Raw genomic sequence first — 15772 nt, 5'->3', positions numbered from 1 at the left:
TTCCTCATTCCTTCTGCTTACTTCGTTCTGTACCAATTCATATAAGACTTCCCGGTTTTCTCCGAAACCATCACTTTCAGGATTTTTTACAGCCCAAGAACACTCCTTACCATTCATGAGCCATGATTTGTCCAGCCATTCCACATTGATATATTTTTACTTATGGTCCTTTTCCTCTTTTTTTCTTTCCCCCATCTCTTTGGGATTATAGGCCTAGTAATGGTTTCACTGCATCAAACAGTTTGCATGGATTTAGTACCTTTGGGAGCACAATTCCAAATTGCTTTTCCACTGAGACCAACCGAAAAAAAAGTTCAGGACCATCAGCATTGAGGCATGCTAGCTAAGTGCAGAGCACAGAGCTGGAGGCTAGAGGTCAGCAGGTAGGGTGAGGGGTGGGGGGATCCAGCAGGGAGGCAGCGAATAGAAAAGAAAGCAAGGGACCACAGAGAATCAAGAGGCATGGCCACAGCAAGGTGGCAAAATCAGGAATCTCTTGCTCTTCATATGTCTGTCCCTCCCCCACTGTACATGTGCTTGGTCACATTGCTGGCCAAGAGATCTCTTTTGCCTCAGCATCATAGGAATAGGAGGCACAGGAAGTAGAATGGTAGAAAAAGTTGGTTATGGATTTGTCAATGACAAGGAAAGCTTTTTTCTTCTCTCTTTATATATTTTAAATTAACACGGTGTGATTTTTGAGGAAACATTATAAAATGATAATTTTAGGAAGCTGGGGAGGGGGCGAACCCTTTGGGGTTATCAAGTCTCTCACAGCATCACAGATTTAGACCTGGCAAGAATCTTAGAGGCCACTTAGTCTATCCCCTTATTTAGAAACTGTGGCCCAAGGACATATAGTGACTTGCCCAAGGTCACCCCAAGTAGTAAGTAGCAATAACTGCATTTGAACCTAGGTCCTCTGTCTTCAGTTCCATCACGCATCCTCTCAATACATAAGGGAGCTGACATGCAGAGAAGTTAAGTGACTTAACTTGCTCAAAGCTACATAGCTGGTGGGTTGTCTGCTTTATCTCAACAATTTATCTCAGGAATGATGAAATTGCTGGTTGAACTTTTGGCTAAGTTGCACCCAAGCTTCTGGCAGTATTTTCTAGCTTCTAGGAACTTATATCAATTCCTCTTTTTTTTGGTCCCCCAGGAACTTTGTAAAATTACTATAAAAGGGAGGAGTCAAAAATCTTGAATTATCTTGCCAGCCTCTGACTGTTGGCATAGATAAGTTTAGTTGAGGGCAGCTAGGCAGCATAGTGGATAGAATGCCAGGCCTGGAGTCAGAAAGACTCATCTTGATGAGTTCAAATCTTATCTCAGAAATTTACTAGCTGTGTGACCCTGGGCAAGTCCCTTAACCCTCTTTGCCTCAGTTTCCTCATCTGTAAAAAGAGCTGGAGAAGGAAATGACAAACCACTCCAATATCTCTGCCAAGAGAACCCCAAATGGGGCCATAGAGAGCAGGACACAACTGAAAAATGACTTAACAACAAAAACTTTAGATGACCTCCATAAAGCATGGCAGGATGATTCTCCAGATGCTAGATGACTAGGCGGTCTTTCCAGGGATAGTGATCCACGGTGGTTCCCCCTCACCTGGAAGATGAGAAGATTTCTGGTTATCCTGCAAGGCTGTGAACAAACGCCCAGTCATCTTCTTGGAAAGTCAAAGCTTACTATTGCATTGCACCAACATTCCGTTTATAATTACCATTGGTTATGCCCCAGTTATCTACATGAGTTCCAGGGGTGTCAAACAAGTAGCAAGGAGGCCCACTAACTCATACACAAGGATGCCTGCAGGCTGAATGCTGACTTAGTTTTAAAACGTAATGTTATCTATGTTTTATCATATTTTATTTATTTTATTAAATATTTCCCAATTTCATTTAGTCTGGTTCAGGCCTTACTGCGGAATGTTGCCTGATGGTGTGGCCTGTATTCCTTGGGTTTGACACCTCCGGGTTAGAGCCATGCTGTAGATCCACCCGATCCTGATCGGATGGTGAGTTTTGATGTCCTTCGTGAACCTTTGCTTTGGCCCGTGAACCCTTAACCCCAGGCAACCAAACACTGCAACATACCCTGTCCATTACAAGAAAGACAAGGCCAACAAGCTATCCCTACTATTAGGGAAATAAGTCTAGTGTCGCCTTTGTATGCAGATATTGTGGTACAGTTTTAAAAGTGCTGGATTAGAAACCACAGGATCTGGGTTCAAATTCTGCCTTGATCGCTGAGTTACCTTGAACAAGTCTCTGGGCCTCAGTTTCCAAATCTATAAAATGCTTTAGAAGTAGGCCAAATGGTCTTCATAAATCAAATGCCCAGAAAAGAGAAGGCAAGACTGAAACAGGATCAGGTTTGGGGACAAATAGCAGATAACCTCTGGAGTCCTTTCCAGTTTGAAATCTGTGATCTTCTGATCCTTCAATGTCTCTTTGAAGTTCTAGGTGACTCTCCCATACTATTGTTAACGTCATATTTCTTTCCCCCTGTATCTCAGCCAGCCCAGAATTGCAAATGCATTTTAAAAATAGTTACTGGAGTCTCTATTCTTTCACTGGTTGTTATTCTCTTTCTTGAACTATCATGGGCTCAAAATCCAGATTTTTCCCTGGTTTACAACCATATGGTTTTCCCAGCATGCCTGTTTTTAGTACCCTTCATCCTGGAGCACCTGCAGCCAAACAGCTAGTGTTCTAAGGGACGGTGAACGATGAACCATGAACCATGAACTAATGGTAGGCTACTGTTGGTCCCCATCAGCGGCCATTCATCTCAGACCTCCACGGTGAAAGGGATATTATTCTGGTCAGCAAAGAAATGATACAAACATATTTATGCAATGCTAATTTTGTCTGAAGCTATCAGGTGGTGTGGGAATAGGTTGCATAATGGTAAGTAAAGCAACTGGAGGCAATCCAGTGTAAAGTGATGTGTGAAGCAGGGCCCTTTTCTCAGTGGGTGGAGATTTGCATCAGCAAGAAAAGAGATATTCTAACACCTCTCAGAAGCTGTGCATGTTTGGATACCCACAATCTTTGCCGATGACTCATTCAGAGCACAGGCAGGAGCTGACAAAGCCACTTGGACTCTGTTTGGTCAAAGGAAGGCAAAGGCTAGCCTGCTGTCGGGGCCATCTTAGTCCTCTTCCTCTCTTGTCAGAAGAGAGTAAGAAATGCACTGACAGTTACGGATGTGTGGTCATGATGCACAGGAGCAAAATGTTAGTGGAGGAGTAATAAAAATGGTTGACATTTCTAAAGCACTGTAAGGTTACCAACATGCTTTCCTCACGGTGGCAGTGCAATGAAGTGGTTAGCTCAGAAATTTCTGTTGCCATTTTATGGATGAGGAAACCGAGACTGGCATAAGTTAAGCGACCTGCTCAGAGGAAACATGGTAAAAGGGAAGAAGGCTAACTCTGGAGTTGGAGAATCTAGGTTCAAGCTCCGCCTCCGATGCTTCCTCCCGATGCGGCTTTAAGTAATTCACATCATCGAGTATTTATTATTTTTTTAAATATTTAATTTACTTGTCAAGTATTTATTATTAACTAGACATTCTGCTAGGTGGTTGGGAAGCAAGTAGAAAGGATGAAACAAACCCTACTCACAAACAGCTTACATTCTGATCAGGGAAACAAGTACATGCAAAAATATATACAGCAGAAATGTAAAATGAATGAATATAAATATAGGAAGAGTGGTTAAATATAGTGAGGTCAGGAAAATTGTCCTTCGGAAGTCAGTGTTTGAGTTGCTTCTTAAAAGAAGAAGACTCAAAAAAAAAGTAAAATAAAATAAAATAAAAAAGAAGAGGACCCTATGATGTGATCATAAGGAGAGAATATATTCCAGGCGGTTAGGTGGTTCAGTGGTTAGAGCACTGACCCTGGAGTCAGGAAGACCCAAGTGCCAATCCAACCTCAGATACTTACTAGCTGTGTGACTCTGGGCAAGTCACTTAACCTCTGTTTGCCTTAATTCACTAGAGAAGGAAATGGCAAAACCACTCCAGTATCTTTGCCAAGAAAACCCCAGGGACTGTACTGGTGTGTGATGGTGGTCACAAAGAGTCAGACGCAACTGAACAACAACCACAATATTCCAGGCATGGGGCACAGCCAGTGCCAGAGTATGAAGATAGAGGATGGAGTGTTGAATGTGGGGAACAAAGAGAAGACCGGTTTAGCGGATAGTAGAGTGTGGGTGGAAGAGTAATATCCAATGAGACTTAAAGAGGGGTGGAGGCCAGGTAGTACAGTTCTTTAAAAAGTAGTCAGTTTCTTTGTCTCTATGGTGAAGAGGGTGGATATGGACTAGATGGCCTCTTGGTTCCCTTCCAGCTTGAGAGCTATGATCCCGGGACATTCAAGAAAAATTCCTGCTACCAGGAGAATGGGCAGATAAGATCCCTCCTCAGGGAAAGTTCTGGACGGCACCTTTATCAAAGACCGAGAATCCCAACTTAGCCACTTGTAAGACCTTGGGGAAAATCACTGTACTTTCTGGGTCATGATTTCCTCATCTGTAAAATGAAGGGTTTTGACCAGATGACCTCAAAGGCCTCTTTCCCATCTAAATCTATGATTCTGTACAAGATTCTCTGCCATTTAGAACAGTGGGGGAAAAGAGGTTGTGGCATCATTTAAATTAAAAAGTTTATCAGTGAAATAGAGTTGATAGGGTTGATTTCTTCTCTTTATTTTCACATGGAAGTACCAATAGGCAGCATGGAAACAATACTCGTTAAGGCCTCCTTTTCTTTTAGAAAATATTAAGACATAATATTATGTCAGCATCCTAGTCTACAATCCTTCATTTCACCTAAGTGAAAAACCTTATCTTTACTCAATCAGTGCCAAGGAACCAAGGTCATAGTCTGAAGTATCTGGTCTCATTAAAAAATAATAATGAGGATGATAATGATAATAATAATAATAATTTTTATTTGTAACGAGGGACTGGCCAGTTTTCCTTTGAGTCTGCACAATCTTCTCCACTGGGTGTCTACCTAAACAGATGCTTGGAGAAAGTGCTTCCGTAAATTCTAGATCACTCATAATAGAAGGGTCTTGTTCCCAACCCAAGGCATGTACGGGCACTTGGCTGCTTCCTGTCTGCTTAACTAATGGTGAAGAAAAGTATTTTAATTGACTCCTGAGCCAGGACCATGAGCCCCAGTGGAACAAAAAAGCTCCAATGGAGGAATTTGAGCTCTGTCTTGACAATTTTCAAGTTAAGAAGAAATAGTATGGAGCTCTGGGTGGGGAGAGAGGTAGTTGGCAGCAGTATTCAGCAGCAGCTCTAACTATGGCTGTCTCATCTCCCTACCTGATGCATGTGAATGCATGGTCCTGATATTTCTCCTGTCTCTGCTGTGTTTATTTCCTCCTGAGCTTAAGTGAAAGAGTCTTGGAGACAGAAAAATTGTTCAGCTTCAGAGGGTCAGTGGAGCCACCAGAGATCCAGTGATGGGAACCCATGGCAGATTTTGCCATAGCCACTACAGCTGAGCTGGGCAAGGAATCACCATAACCCCAAAGAGCAACCTGCATGACCCAGACCAGCAGAGAATCCATTAGGAAGCTAAAATACTGTGTTCTACAAGTAAGAGAGTGACTTGTCTATGCTTCACTCAGAAATGAATGTGATGGGAGGAATATTTGTAGCAACCACTTTGAATTTGAGTCTATTCCCCCTCGAAGATCAACCTAATAGAAAAGAACAGACTCTCAGTTTCAGAGGTTTTTGTACTTCTTTCTCTTCTTACTGTAACTTCTCAGTCAATATGTCTTTGTAAAAACTAATCCATGTGTGATGCTCATTGGTAATATCATGCAGATATCAACTGGTTAAATGATACTGCAGAAATTTAACTGGCTCTAGTCAATGATAAACATACCGTATTGGAGTTTAAGCCTATAGTATTAGAAAGACACTCTCTATTCCCTTAGGGCTACATCTAGAACCTGAGGGGAGATGCAGCCAGCTTCAGAGGACCTGAGCTCCCATTGCAAGGGGAGGGGCGGGTTGCAGGGTGGGCCCAGGGCCTATATGTGCCAATTTTTTATCGTTCTTAACAGACACTGACAAAACGGGCATTTTTGTATACAAAGAACAGAAAAAGAGGATTGCATATGAAACCCCATATTTTCATTACATACAGTTTCCATTTTTTAAAAGTATGTAATAAGTAAATAAACATTGGTTTCACGGCTGTCCTGCTTGTCCGTCTCTTTTACCTTCTGATCTGCTTTGGTCATTTTTAAAAAGATGCCTTTTTATTTATTTTCTCCTTTTTCATATCCCTGTTGTTGCTATTTCTGCCCTTTCCCTTCAATTCTCCCTTCCATTTGGGAAAAAACAAAGCACCAACAACAATAAATCTTGTAACAGATAAACGTAATCGAGCAAGACAAATCCATGTTGGCCACGCCCCAAAATGTCTTAATTCTTGGGAGGTTATGGTGTGCAGCATCACCAGACCAATGCAGATATTAAAATAAGGGAAGAAGTGTGAGGTAACGATTTCGCCACTAAATATTTTTTACCCTAAATGCTTCCCTCTTCCAAACTTTCCTATTATGCTCAAGGGCATCGCCAACCTCCCAGTCACCCAGGCGCACAACTTTATTGTTATCCTCCATTCCTCACCATCGTTGGTGTATTTCCCTTCTCTCCACTCACACTGCGCCCATCCTGGTGCAGATCCTCATAAAGTCACACTGGGATTCATAAAATAGTCTCTTAACTGGTCTTCCTATCCCAAGTCTCTCCTCACTCCACTCCATCCTCCATTTGGCTGCCAAAACAATCATCCTAAAAGCGCAGGTCTGATTAGGTTACTCCTCTAGTCAAATACAAAATCCTCTGTCTGGCTTTTAAAGCCCTGCACAACTCTGCCCCTTCTACCCTTGAGGAGGCCATCTCACAATAATTAACTTCACTTCCTTTCCTCTCACTCTCTTCTTAAGTCTCCACAGTCTGCTTCCTGGCTTCTCTGGCTTCCTTCAAGTCTCAGCTAACATTCTGCCTTCTATAGGAAGCCTTTCCCAATCCTCCTTAACTCTAGTCCCTTTTCTCTGTTGATTATTTCTAATTTATTTTATTCTGTATATCCTTGTTTGTACATACAGTTTTCCCTTCCATATCAAGGGGGTTAGGGGCACAGCACCTCTGTAATCTGGAAAATCTGTGTAACATTTTTTGGCCCTCCCTCTGTACCAAAGAAGAAATCTGAATTATTTTAGTATTAAAAGATAAAATATGTTCATAATTATACAATACTATACATATATTTTATGCATTTCTGAGTTGCTAAACCTTTTCTGTGTCATCTGTGGCACACTCAAAACTCCCCCAAAATTCCCATTTAATTTCTTATGCTGACCCAAGATATATGGAAACCACGATGGAGGAAGTCAAGCTGTAGAAGAGATAACTAGTTGTTTGCATATTTGTCTTCCCCATTAAACTGTGTGTTCCTTGAGAGCAGAAACTTCTTTTGCTTTCCTTTGTATCCCTAGTGCTTAGCATAGTGCCTGGCACATAGTAGGTGCTTAATAAATATTTATTGACTAAATATCTTTCCAGCCCTCTCACATTTAACCCTTCCATATCCTCAACAATCTGGTAATGCTGACCTATTTGCTGTTCCTTGACCAGGAATCTCCTCCTGGCTTCCCCGGCTTCCCCCTCCGAGCCCCACTTTCTGCCAGAGTTCCTTCCCAGTCCTCCCTACTGCTAGTGCCTTCTCTCTTAGATTAACTTCAGATGAAATGACCCGACAACAAACAACACACTCTTTTTTGCATATATGTAGTAATTTTCATGTTGTCTCCCCCATCATAAAGTGAACTCCTTGAGAGCAGATACAGTATTTTTGCCTTTCTTCGTATCTAGTACAGCAAGTGTTTAATAAATACAGCAAGTTTTAATTAAACGACAATTTCCCAAAAGCAATTCCACCCACTCTCTTCCCTCTATTTAGTATTGAGTGAGCTTTATTGCATTCTTTGAGCAATTTGGATATTTCCAGATGGATATTTGATGACCTTTTCTGAAGTGCCAGTTGTCAGGAGGCTCTCCAGAATACTCCCACTGACCAAAAGAGCAGGTGACTTTCTGGTCTGCAGAACCATGGAGGTGGAATATGAAAAACAGATGCCTGTAGTCTGGGATACAGCAGGGGAAGGGGAGGGATGGGACAAATGAGAGGGGATCCTGCAGGCTCATTCTCAGAAGCCTGTGGAACATTTGATCCAGACTCCCTTTCAATGCACAGATAACAAGGATCTCACTTGCCTGAAATGGGAGATCACTATGCATTCAGTGGTTCACTCTGGAATAAAAATTGCTTCTCCACTGAGTAATGTCAGTTATATCATGGGCCAGTTTTGATGGTTTGTGAGCTATGGGCCTGTCTTTATGTTTTTGCACTGGTTTGTCCCTCATACCTGATATACTCTTTCCCTCTCTCCTTCTCTGTCTCTCCCTCTTTCCTTCTCTCTCTCTCTCTCTCTCTCTCTCTCTCTCTCTCTCTCCCTCTCTCCTTCTCTCTCTCCTTCTCTCTCTTTCTCTCTCTCCTCTCTCTCTCTCCTTCTCTCTCTCTTTCTCCCTCTCTCCCTCCCTCCCCCTCCTTCTCCTTCCTCACCTCTGTCTCTTAGAATCCTTAGTTTTCTTTAAAGTTTTAGCTCAGGAGCCTCCTTTCCTGATCCCCTCAGTTGCTAGTGCCACTATAACCCTATTATTTTGTATTTATTTTGTTTAACTATATGTGTGCATATTGACTCTCCCAAAAGAATGTAAGCTCTGTGAGGGCTTTATTTTTGACTTTGTATCACTAGCACCGAGGTCTGTGCTTGAAGCCCTGGAGGTCAGAGCCAGATCTAACCTGTTGCTAATTTTTTGTCATGAGTATGTTACACCTTGGAAATAAGCAGATACTATAAATCAGTACTTGATTTATTGTTTTGTTGATTGTCTAGATTTAAGAAAGTAGTGAAGAAAATGTCAGTGTAAAGAAGTCCTCCTGCAGTAACAGCTAACCTTGGAATCTGTAGTATGGGAGTATCATTGTGTGGTTTAAAAGGAAGCAGAATAGACATCTTCAGACTCTTCTCCTCCAAGGGAGACTTTCATTCATACCAGGAGGAGAAGCAGGAAGTTGGGGCTGGAGGTACCAGGTTAGAATTATGTCTATCTGCTTCCTTAAATATCGTTAGCCTGAGAGATATGATTAGGCTCAATCTAACTTCTGATTGCTTTGTCATTATTATTGGGGGGGAAGGATAACCGCAAGCTCTATATCCAAGACTTAACCCCTTTCTCACCTAATAGCAGTTCTACAATGAACACACATACCTAATAGCATTGATCTAAATCATAACAAAACAGAAATCAGACATGATATACATAGAAGAATATATACCAGAGTGAAGAGCTGTCCCATTGGAAGTGAGATAATTCAGTTTAACTAAAAGAGAGAGATCCTGGATATCACCCAAAGGGAAATTCCCCAAAGTCTCTGGTGTCCGGTACATGATGGAGACTATAAGTTCCTCTTATAATACTCCTCTTACTCTTTTCCTTCAGTAAACTGAAGTGGAATTGGCTTCTTCCATCTTCCCTCTGGAAGCTAGAAGCCAGAAGTCCGACCTTGAAGAGTCTCAGAGAAAACAGAAGAGGGCTAGAGCTGTCCTTCTCTGGCCAACTTCATCCTGCCCTTCATTAGGTCAGGGCATTCGTCTCCACCAATAAGGAGACAAACCCATACCAATAGGCTTTAGGACAGGGCTAACATTGATAAGACAGATTAAAATTTAAAAGTGTGTCCTATGTACGCAATATTGGTTTCTGTTTTTAAGAGAGCCAGTTGTTAAATATTTTCCAGCCCACCCCCACCTGGACCATCCCAAATGCTTGTCGATTGATTGATCTGTTGGCTCTCAAAACTGATACTGGGCTCTTTTACCTTGCCTCCTCCCTTATGGAGGTGTGCCCGAGTCTTGCAAGGTTTGTATAATAAATTTACTTTGTTTCTCTTTAAAAAAAACCTGATACTGGGAATGATATTTTGTCAGGAAATGATTCCTGTCCCCAAACAAAACCACGAGGAGGCAGGGTAAAGAGAATGTTATAGAATAATGTCCGCTCCCTCTTCCCTTCAGAGAATTACGTCATTTATAAGGAACCTCAAATTCACCTGGTTTACTTAAACAGGAATTTCAGACATCTCCAGTAAGTTGTCACTTGCCCCTGCTTATTGTTGGTGTTGTTCATTCTTGTTTTTCAAAGAGGACGGGGTGATGTCTTGAATAAGTAATGGGGAACTCACTCCCTTCTGAAACACTGCATTCCACTTACGCACCGCTCTAAGGGTTAGGAGGATTTTCTAAGTGTTCAGCCTAAATCTGCCACTACAAATTCCGTTCCATTGCAGGTGGTCTCTCTTTGGTCCTTTGGAGACCAAGCAGGACAAGTATATTCCCCTCATCTACAATATAGCCTTTCAGATACTTGAAGGAAACTATTAATGTGCCCTCCCCTCCAAGGCTTCTCAGTGTTAGATGTCTCCATTTTTATTAAGTATTCCTAGTACAGCAGGGTCTCTAGTCTTCCCATTATCCCAGGCACCCTCCCCTGAACCCCCTCCAGCTTGTCACCATTTTCAGCAGCAGCAAAATTATTTCTTTGACTACATAGGAAGTCATGTTTGATCACAAGCATCTCCACTGTGCATCTGCTTTGAAAGCCTCTGATTCCCTAGAACTCCAATTCTTTTTTCCTTCTCCTATTCCAAGGCAACTGTTTTCAGTAGTGGGTCAAATGATTTTCACGACTAACCAGTCTTTTATTACTGCCTCTTCCCATCCCTTTCCCCATAAAGCAATTCCGGCACTTCTCTTCCCCCACTCCGCACCGCCCCTTTCCCCGCCCAACACACACTCTCTTCCTTGCCTGCCATTAAGACGAGCTTGTTACTGTGCTTCAGGAGTTGGGCAGATGTTCTTCATAAATTAAGTACTATTTGGTTATAAGAAAGGAGAAGACAGTGTTGGGGAAATGCTGCATAAAATAATCTCTTTTGTGATATGGCTGTATTATACTGTTCCATTGAAGAGGTACTAGATTCTTTTTGATGTCTGGAGCCTCTTTGAGGCTCCAGAGTTTTTTCATCTATAGCCTGGAATCCTGGACTGAAGGTCACCAAAAGGGACATGGCCTGAGCAGCCAATTGGAGGGTGAGAAGATTGGTCACGTTCTAGGCTCCTCGAGATAGCCGACCCTCCGGCTTTATCTCCAACACAATCATACCTATCCTTAACCACTAGCACGTTCCCATTCAGCCCACTCCATCTGCTGTGCAAGCTCCCAAATTCTCCTCGCCCACACACGTACTTCTGAGTCTGGTATCTCCTCGGGGTAGCTATAACCTGGCCTCTACCCAGACATGCAAAGCAGGAGCTGTTCAGGTACCATTAGGAAAATTTCTCCCATGTCAGATCACCTCCTGGCTTCAGCCAGCTTAGCTGGCAGACTCCGTCCTTTGGAATCAGAGACTAGTCAGTAAAAGCCCCCACTTTTCAATGGGTGAGACAAAGCGAGTCTCACAGGATAGCAAACATGAATAGGTTGTGATCTGCATTGTAGATCTCATTACATCATCTTTGCCACCACTCACCCACCCTTCTTACTTTCTTCTTTCTGTTGAGGACATCACTATTCTTCCAGTCACTCCGGTTCACAACCTTGGGGTCATCTTCAATACCTCACAATCCTTCACCCCACATGCCCAATCATTTACCATATCTTGTCATTTCTACTTCTACACATCACTCACATCTGTCCCGTTTATCTACTCACACCCACCATGTTAGTGCAGGGTCTCCTCAGCTCTTGGACTATTCTAATAGACACCTAATTGGTCTTCTAGTTTCAAGCCTTCCCACACTAAGCCATTTTCCTAAATACAGGTCTGACTATATCAATGTCCTTTTCAATAAACTCCTTCTTGACTTTAGGATCACATATTATTTCATGCTAGGCAACAAGGTGGTACAGCATATCGAATGCTGGACTTAGAGTCAGGAAATTGTCATTTAGTCATTTCAGTCATGTCTGACTCTTCGTGACTCCATTTGGGGTTTTCTTGGCAAAGACACTGGAGTGGGAAGGAGCAAGGAGTGGCAGGCCAGGCTTTGACTTAGGCAGCCCATGACTCAGAATCACGGGGATTCCAAGTGGTACCATAGGGCAGTAGATTGTCACAGTAACAATCATAATGTAAATTTGGTTATTAGTCCCTGAGCAAGAAATTGAAAGCCAAGGGGCACAGGTGAATAGACATAAGTAGTAGTGGGGAGGCAGATAGCGAGACCCTGGTCCTGTCTGATGGTCAAGCCAGAGGTCAGTGAAGTGTCTTCCCATTTTCTTCTCCAACTTATTTTACAGATGAGGAAACTGAGGCAAATAGAGTCAAGTGACTTGCCCAGGGTTGTACAACTAGTAAGTGTCTGAGGTCACATTTTAACTCAGGTCTTCCTGACTCTGGGGCAGATAGGTGATGCAGTGGATAGAATGTCAAGCCTGGAGTCAGGAAGACTCATCTTCCTGAGTTCAAATCTGGCCTCAGATACTTCCTAGCTGTGTGACCCTGGGCAAGTCACCTAACCTTGTTTGCCTGTTTCCTTGTCTATAAAATGAGCTGGAAAAGGAAATGGGAAACCACTCCAATATCTTTGCCAAGAAAACCCCAAATGGGGTCACAAAGAATCAATCATGGCTGAAAAACAACTCAACCACAACTTCCCGACTCTAGACCCAGAGCTCTATCCATTGTGCCACCTAGCTGCCTCAGAGTCAGGAAGAACTGCATTCAAATCCTGCCTCAGACACATACTAGTTGTTTGACCCTGGGCAAGTCACTTAGCTACTTTGTGCCTCAGTTTTATCATCTGTAAAATGGGGATTATAATAGTACCTACTTCCCAAGGTTGTTGTGAGGATCAAATGAGATAACATATTTAAAATTCTTCACAAACCTTAAAGCACTATATAATGCTTTTATTACAATTGAGATCTTTTAATGCTTATTCTTGCATAAATTTTACAATAAACATAGTTATTAGTACACACATGATTTACAAATAAATATGTACACATGGCTAGATATATGTTCCAAAATTTTGTCTGACATGTGATAAAAAATTTTGGAAACCACTGTCCCAGTGAACATGATGAAGAAAGCTCAGCAGTTCAGTGTCAGAGGGCTACCTAACATCCTGCCTTCTAGTTCTTTATTAGGCTTTAGGAGAAAGATAAACTTTAGGAACAAGTAAATTACCATTTTAAATTTTAAAGAAAATTTGTATCATGTTTATTAATTTACCAAAAAAATTTTAAATGTCATTTTGTAAAATTTATGAGCGAAAGTTGAAATTAAAAAAGAGAGTCTAGCATTAAGGAACAATCAAATTCATAATTCATAGACACAGGCCATCAGAGCTGGAAGGTATCCTAGAGACTATCTTGTCCATTCCCACCTCTCATTTTATAGACAAAGAAACTGAAGCCCAGAGAGGTCAATTCAACTGAACAAGTATTTATTATGCATCTCCTGTGTGCTAGACACTATTCTAGGCCCTGAGGATAAATCAACACAACAACAAATATGGTCCCTGCCCTCATGACTTATATTGTAGTTGGAGGAGATACAACATATACATAGAAAATTAAATACAAAACATACACAAAGTAATTTCTAATTCGGACCTAACATGAAGGACAGTGTGTTTACAAAAGACTGGGAATTTCAGAGGGCACCAGAGAAAGATAGGGTAGAGTGGATTAGGGACATGGGAAGGATAGGGCTGACATGAGTGGGTATGGGAGGGAGCAAGGGAGTGGCGGGCCAGGCTTTGACTTAGGCAGCCCATGACTCAGAATTACGGTGATTCCAAGTGGAACTATAGGGCAGTAGATTGTCACAGTAGCAATTATAATGTAAATTTGGTTATTAGCCCCTGAGCAAGAAATCAAAAGCTAAGGGGCACGGTGGATGGACATACGTAGTAGTAGGGAGGCAGATAGCAAGACCCTGGCACTGTCTGATGGTCAAGCCAGAGGTCGGTGAAGTGGCTTCTCAATATCTCACAGCTATGTATTGGCAGGGCCATGATTTGAACCCAGATCTTTCTATTTCCAAGACCAAAGCTCTTTCTACTACACCTGCTGGAAAGCTAAAAATGAAGTCTCGGAAGGGTTTATGAAACACTCCAGAATTTGTTGTCAAGTCATGCTTCAAAGTAAGCATAGAATTCACACATTCACTGTGGTGCTATTTACCATAAATTACTTAAGTTATCAAGTCAGGCTATTCAGAAACAGACTTTGATCTTTATGAGTCAAGTACTGTTAGTCACCTTAAAAAAAGAGATATTGTTAAGAGATTTTTAGAATAAAATTAGCAGCCTTCTGTGGTGAAAACACCAGATTTACCAAGATAGCTGAATATAATTTCCTTTAAAAATTATGCCCTTCCTTAATATGTTTACTGGTCCATTCACTTAGAAATTATCAAGAATGGAGTTTCTTTATTGTTTGCTCCCATGTGCCCCAGAAACTAATGGTTTTCCTGAAATCTGGGAATCCTAAACTGGGAATCATTTCAGATACAAGTATGAACAGGGTTCATCCCTTCTGCAAATCCTGGGGACTTAGAAATGATATAGAAACTGCTAATCTACTAGGCACAGAAAAGCTATAGAATAGGATTCATTGAATTTTAGATGAATTGGAAAGGATCACAGAGATCATCTGATTCAGCCCCCTTTTTTGTAGATGGAGATGCAGCATGGTGTAAAAAGTAGAGAGAATGGAATACAAATACAATATCAAGGCAGGTCCTACCCTCAAAGGGCTCACAGTCTAATAGGGGAGGCAACACATAGAGAGCAGTGGTGTCCAAGTGATCTACAAGTTGGAAAGGTGGTAAGTGGAACAATAGGACAGTCGATTCACACGACCTTTCCTTGGCCAATGGTGTTGCTACTTTGATTACAGTTGCAAAGCGAAGGTGGGGTAAAGGTTCCCAAGAGGAAGTGGGACAGAAAAAAATAATTGGGCCAAGAGGAGGCTGTATGATCATAGGGAATACTTAGGGAGTGGCTTAGCTCCTCCTAGGCATGGCCCTAGGGAGTCCAGTTTGGAGGGTGGCAGAAGGCCAAGAAACCCTAAATTCAAGTCCCATCTGTGACACTGTGACTGGCTGCTTACCTTGGGTAAATCACATAGCTTCTGAGTGCCCATACTATTAATCTGCAGGAGGCAAAGGGAGTTTATGTGAAGACCCTTACATCTCTAAAAATCACTGGCCTGGGAAAGGGATTTTCCTCATCGTGAGTTCACTATCCCAATAAAATTGTAAGGGCAGATCATTTTTTTTAACAGATGAGAAGACATTGTCCAAAAAAGTGACTTGCCTGAGGATCATGTATCAGGCAATACATTTAGAAAAGGTGTTGAAGTGAAAAAAATAAATCCTGTAATAGATATTTGGGAAAAGAGATCCAGATGTCAACAACAATCAAAGTATCAAGCCCGAGGCCTGACCAATGTCAAGAAGTAATCAGTAAATTGTCTATTGGGGGCAGGATAAGAGAAAAAATTAAAACAATGGTCAAAGAAGGAAACTGAATCTCCATCATGTTAATTCTTAATGGAAGGTCTTTCATAAGCTTTTAAAAAA

This window comes from Trichosurus vulpecula, chromosome 1, assembly GCF_011100635.1.
Source record: "Trichosurus vulpecula isolate mTriVul1 chromosome 1, mTriVul1.pri, whole genome shotgun sequence".
Taxonomy (NCBI): Eukaryota; Metazoa; Chordata; class Mammalia; order Diprotodontia; family Phalangeridae; genus Trichosurus; species Trichosurus vulpecula.
Note: the sequence above shows the minus strand (reverse complement) of the source record.